The 6,240-nt window shown below is 41.9% G+C and overlaps 1 pseudogene; it reads right to left on the bottom strand.

Annotated features, from left to right (window-relative positions):
• Positions 1–3,991: 3,991 nt before the first annotated feature.
• On the bottom strand, positions 3,992–5,317 carry LOC139008286 (mortality factor 4-like protein 2; annotated as a pseudogene).
• Positions 5,318–6,240: the final 923 nt, after the last annotated feature.

Here is a 6,240-nt window from a genome sequence, read left to right as displayed (position 1 = left end):
AGCACCAAATGGGACTCTGGAGGCTGCACCCCACTATGCTTGTCAGTGCTTTATCACCAGAATGTTGAAGGCCTTTTAAAAACATAGCTTTTCAGAAGCAGCTAAAAGTTTTTGTTGTTGTTTTGTTAATCCTCACCTGAGGATTTTTTTTTCCTGGATTTTTAGAGAGAGTGGAAGGGAAGGGGAGAGACAGAGAAAGATTGATGTGAGAGAAATACATCAATTGGTTGTCTCCCACATGCACCCCAATGAGGGCCGGGGATTGAGCCTACAACCGACCTACCTGCCCTTGACGGCAATAGAACCCAGGACCCTTCAGTCCACAGGCTGAGGCTCTACCCACTGAGCATCCCGGCTAGGGTGCTAACGGTATTTTTTAGTACTATTTACATAGCTCCCTCCACAAACTTTCTGAACTTGGGGATTCTTTTTCTGGTAAGCCTGGAAGATTCTCTGTGGCTATCCCGAGGGCCCCTGTCAGGCCTTCCCAGACATCCAGCCCAGGGAGATCAATTGCTACTTAGTCATGATTTCTATATCCTGACATTTGTGTGTGCACACAAAATAGTTTCTTTGAATTTCTTCTTCCTAATTTTTCTGCTAAACTAAAAGGTATGTTATTATTATCTTTATTTTTCTTATTATTGTCCTTATATGATATTAGATGTTCCCAAATAGCACATAATTTATTTTGTTAATATTCTCTATTATTTCTTCTTGATTATTTATATTAGTTTTTTATGTTAAAAATTAGCCAGTTTTTTGAAATTGCATAATGAATTATTTGTTTTTCTGGAAATGTTTAAAAGTTTATTTTAAAAACAAAAATTCAATATAGTTTAAACCACTTCATTCAGTGATTTATTAAAATAGACTGTAGCCCTAACTGGTTTGGCTCAATGGGTAAGAGCATCAGCCTGAGGACTGAAGGGTCCCAGGTTCGATTCCAGCCAAGGGCACATGCCAGTTGCAGGCTCAATCCCCAGTAGGGGGCGTGCAGGAGGCAGCCAATCAATGATTCTCTCTCATTGTTGATGTTTCTATCTCTCCTTCTCCCTTCCTCTCTGAAATCAATAAAAATATTTTTTTAAAAATAAAAATAAAACAAAATGTACTGTATACCTTTAGGGCTTCAGAAAATCAGTTTTTCAAAAATAATTTATTTTTATTTTTTGTTAATCCTCACTCGATATATTTTTCTCATTGATTTTTAGGGAGCATGGAAGGGCGGAGAGAGACAGAAACATTGATGTGAGATAGACACAACGATTGGTTGCCTTCCACACGTGCCCCAACCAGGGCGGGATGGAGCCTGCAACCAAGGTATGTGCCCTTGACCAGAACTGAACTCACGACCCTTCAGGCCAAGGGCCAATGCTCTAACCATTGAGAAAGCAGCTAGGGCTCAAATATATATATTTTTAATATATTTTTATTTATTTCAGAGGAAGAGAGAGATAGAAACATCAACGATGAGAGGGAATTGTTGATTGGCTTCCTCCTGCAGGCCCCCCTCTGGGGACTGAGCCAGCAACCCAGGCATGTGCCCTTGACTGGAATCGAACCCTGGGCCCTTCAGTCTGCAGGCCACTAAGCCAAACCAGCTAGGGCTCAAAAATAGATTTTAATATAAGACTAAGCCATTTCATTATTCAGAGTTTTAATTATTGAATTAAAATTAGTATTTCAAATTTTTTCTATTTTTATAAACTACACTAGAGGCCCGGTACACAAAAATTGGTGCACTCGGGGGGGGGCCCTTAGCCCGGCCTATGCCCTCTTGCAGTCTGGGACCCCTCAGAGGATGTCCACCTGCTGGCTTACGCCCATTCCCTGGGGGATCGGGCCCAAGCTGGCAGTCAGACATCCCTCTCGCAGCCTGGCAGCCCTCGGGGGATGTCCACTTGCCAGCAGGGAGGAGACCTAAGCTGCAGTTGGACATCCTTAGTGCTGCTGAGGAGGCAGGAGAGGCTCCTGCCACCACTGCTGTGCTGGCAGCCATCAGCCTGGCTTGTGGCTGAGCAGAGCTCCCCCTGTGGGAGTGCACTGACCACCAGGGGACAGCTCTTGCATTGAGCATCTGCCCCCTGGTGGTCAGTGTGTGTCATAGTGACCAGTCATTCTCAGTCATTCTGCTGTTAGGGTCAATTTGCATATTACCCTTCTATTATATAGAATAGAGGCCTGGTGCACAGGTGGGGGCCGACTGGTTTGCCCTGAAGGGTGTCCTGGATCAGGATGGGGGTCCCGCTGGGATGCCTGGCCAGCCTGGGTGAGGGGCTGATGGCTGTTGGCAGGCTGGTCAAGCCCCCCAGTGGGGACCCTCACCCCATGGGGGTTTGGCCAGCCTGGGTGAGGGGCTGAGGGCCGTTTTCAGGCTTCCCACACCCCCTTCAGGGTGGGGGTCCCCACTGGGGTGCCTGGCCAGCCTGGGTGAGGGGCTGATGGCTGTTTTCAAACTGACCAAGCCCCCTGGCAACAGAAGCTCCCAGCCTTTCCTTTTTTTTTTTTTTTTTATTCGCTCCAGCTCCGTGGCCATGGCGGCTGGAAGCAGGTATCTGGGGTTTATTTACCTTCTATAATTGAAACTTTGTTGCCTTGAGAGCAAGCAGCAGCGGCTGGGAAGCTTGGCTTCCTCCATCATTGGGGCAACCAAGCCTCCTGCTTGCTACAGCTCCGTGTCTGCCGGCCGCCATCTTGGTTGGGTTAATTTGCATATAGTCACTCTGATTGGCTGGTGGGCGTGGCTTGGGGCATAGCAAAGGTATGGTCAATTTGCATGTTTGTCTATTATTAGGTAAGGTGCTTAATTTTTTTAGTTTTTCAGGACAATTTGTTTTAGAAATTTTAGATTTCAGAAGACCTTCAAATTTCTCTTATCCATTTCATGAAGCCATAAAGTGTTAGTTTCCTTAAATATTTTATATTTAAGCCCTAGCCGGTTTGGCTCAGTGGATAGAGCGTCGGCCTATGAACTGAAAGTTCCCAAGTTCGATTCCAATCAAGGGCACATGCCCGGGTTGTGGGCTCGATCCCCAGTGGGGGACTTGCAGGAGGCAGCCAATCCATGATTCTCTCTCATCATGGATGTTTCTATCTCTCTCTCTCTCTTCCTTCCTCTCTGAAATCAATAAAAATAAAATATTTTTTAAATATTTAATAGATTAAGTTTTTTAACTTTTTTTGCTTTGAAATTTAGAAACAAATTTTATTTAAGATCTGAAATACATACCTTGGTTGCAGGCACATCCCCAGTAGGGGCTTGCAGGAGGCAGCTGATCGATCTCTCTCATCGATGTTTCTAACTCTCTGTCCCTCTTCCTTCTTCTCTGTGAAAAATCAATAAAATATATTTAAAAAAAAAAAAAAAAAAAAAAAAGATCTGAAATACAGTTCCTTAAATATCAACTTCTCCAGAAAACCGCGGCTACACAATAAAGCATTGCCTCTATCATGTTAGAACGTACATTAGACTCAAATACAAAAACCATGAGACAAACCACCATCCTTCAGCAATCTGAGCAAAGATAGAATGCCTAAGGAACAACATGGATGGACTTGCAGAGAATGGGCTGTTTTACTTCAAGCACCATTTTAAAAAGAGCACAGATGCATGGGTTTTCAGGTATATACATTGCGTAGAACCTTTGGCACTAGGAATCAGGGCATTTTTATCATATAGCATTAACACATAATGAGAAAATTGTGTAGTGTCAAAGGGAGAGAACCACCAGCATTCAAGCAATGTTGTCAACTATACAAGAAAATGTTCTACTGAATGTTTCTTTTTTTTGTCTAATTACTGCATACACTGGTAGCAACTTTGAAATAAAAGGAGCTTGTACTCCTTTTATTTTCTGTTTAAAACAAAACAGAAAAACTGAAATATAAGCCCTGTTATACATTAACAATTTTAAGGGACATCAATTATACAAGAAAAAGACTAAGGACAAAATGAGTGTTTACGGATACCAGACATAATAGCGAGTGCTCAGTAGACCCTCACAAGGCTTTGCGGTGGTGCTCAGCCGAAGCTACTTTGTAATCACTAGCAGTTAACAGAGATGCAGCATTCTTTGCCAGATATTTTAGGAAATCACACAAATAGTCCAACAATAATGTAAGGCTCTTCTCATCAAGGGGCATATATGCCGGAATTGCTCCAATTCTTACAAATAATCTCACTGTGGTGCTCCATAAACTTGGGACATGGGCGCATCAGGGTGAGCCAAGAGGATTTCGGCTCTTAAATTTGTAACGCAGCTGAGTGCCTAACATTACGTTGAAGTATTCTTTAATTTCTGCAACAACTTCATTCACTGCATATTCCTTATTGTTGACATTTCTCTGCGATTTCTTGCAGCTTACATACTCTTCTAGAATGGCATCTACATTTTTCTTATCAGGGAATTGAAATAGCTTCTTCTGCCTGGTAACTAAGTCCCAATCCTCAACAAGCCATGGTTTTAATTCTTCAGGAATCTTCCCTGTAACGTCCATTCTATTCTTTTTTTTTTTTTTTTACATAATAAATGGCAGCAGCTGATATTTTAATAAAGATACAAACAATATAAAGTCTCTGTGCTCAGCTTTGAGGCAGAAGGTAGCCCCAGCCCAGACATTTCAACAAATATACACACTCACCCATTCTGCTCTGAATGGATGGGAGGTTAGCACTTATTTTTGATGTCACACCTGCCCTGACAACATGAATAAGAAGTGCAGTTATTACCACCCCCTCCCCCAATATGGTTTTATCTTTTGAATAATGTTTTTCCCCACATTTTAGACCCTTACATTAAAAATTTAATCTAAAAGATATAATTTTAATTTTTTTTTGGCTTTAATTTTGTTTGTTTGTTTGTTTGTTTGTTTTATTGCTTAAAGTATTACAAAAAGTATTACATATGTCTCCTTTTTTTCCCCCGCCCTTGACAATCCATTCTATTCTTAAATGCATCCTCACTTTCAACAGTGGGGTCAGCCGGGCCCTTTTCTTCCGAGGTGGCTGAGGGGCTTTGCTGGTACTGCCACCATCCCTGTTTCCAGGAGTCTTCTGCTTGTTCTTTCTTGTCTTCCCCACCAATCCAGAAGGGGGGTTCTCTACAGAGCAACCCGCTCCCCCGCCATCTGCCTGGGAGGGCTGGTTCCAGATTCTGCTGTGGACCAGCTGTCATCTTACTTCTCTGCATATTGCTTTTTTGAGGTTGTCTTCTTCTGCAGATTGTTGTCCACGAGTTTGCGAACTCTGCTTTCTGGAACTCATTCAACCCTGTTTTTATTTCAACCAATAATCCTCTTTCTTCTCGCTCTTCCAAGAACTCCTAGTGTTTTCCCAGTGAATCTTATAGATCTTCTGGGATTGTTTGAAAGGATGAGGTGGGAGACAACCCAAGATTCTGTAATCAGGATAGGATCTTCTGATCCTTACTATGCAGCACACTTAGCTTTTCTGATAATGGCCTGAAATAGGAATCCACTTCTTCCCAGCACCGGGCATGTGATCACTGCTGTCCCTCCAATAGCCATTAACCTTTTATTTTGAAATAATTTTAGATTTAGATTTACAGAAGAGTTACAAGATGGTACAGAGTTCCTTATATTCTTTCTCCAGCTTCCCCACTGTTAATATCATACATTTATCACAACAAAGAAAATAACATTATTATAATGCTATTAAATTAAATTATGGCCTTCTCCCCCCACCCCCCCTGAGTTTTTCTGTAGTCCTTTTTCTGTTCCAGGAATAGATTTAATTTTTATAGGTATCTACTTTCCCACATTTTTATTAAATCCAGAATATCATCAAATTCACAAGACTGACACTGATTTTTTTTTAATCCCATTTTTTAATGCCTACTGTTTCAAACATGTATTCATATGTCCTGTTTTTGTCTTTGCTTAAATATCTTTTTTTTTTTCCTGCCTAAATGTCTTGTTTGCACGGAGAAGTTACCAAATGGCATGGGGTACCAAGCATACCTCATGGTGCTTCCCTCAACAACACTAAGGCAGAGAAGCATGGGGATTTTAAAAAATAATAATAATAATCCGCTGTAAAAACTCTATGGTCTTTGTTATGTTAGTGTCAGATTGTACTTGAGAAGTTAGGTACATGTGACTTGTCGCTAAAGATGAAATGCCCCCCACACTGGCAGACAGGCTCCTTTTGCCCAACCATGTGGAATTTGTCAACACTACGCTTGGGACTGAGGAAGCAAAGTCAGTGGACACATTGAC

Source organism: Myotis yumanensis, unplaced genomic scaffold, assembly GCF_028538775.1.
Source record: "Myotis yumanensis isolate MYYU_CA2020_CCGP unplaced genomic scaffold, mMyoYum1.0.hap1 SCAF_4, whole genome shotgun sequence".
Classification (NCBI taxonomy): Eukaryota; Metazoa; Chordata; class Mammalia; order Chiroptera; family Vespertilionidae; genus Myotis; species Myotis yumanensis.
The sequence above is the reverse complement of the archived record's forward strand: the minus strand, read 5'-3'. Positions and strand labels throughout refer to the sequence as shown.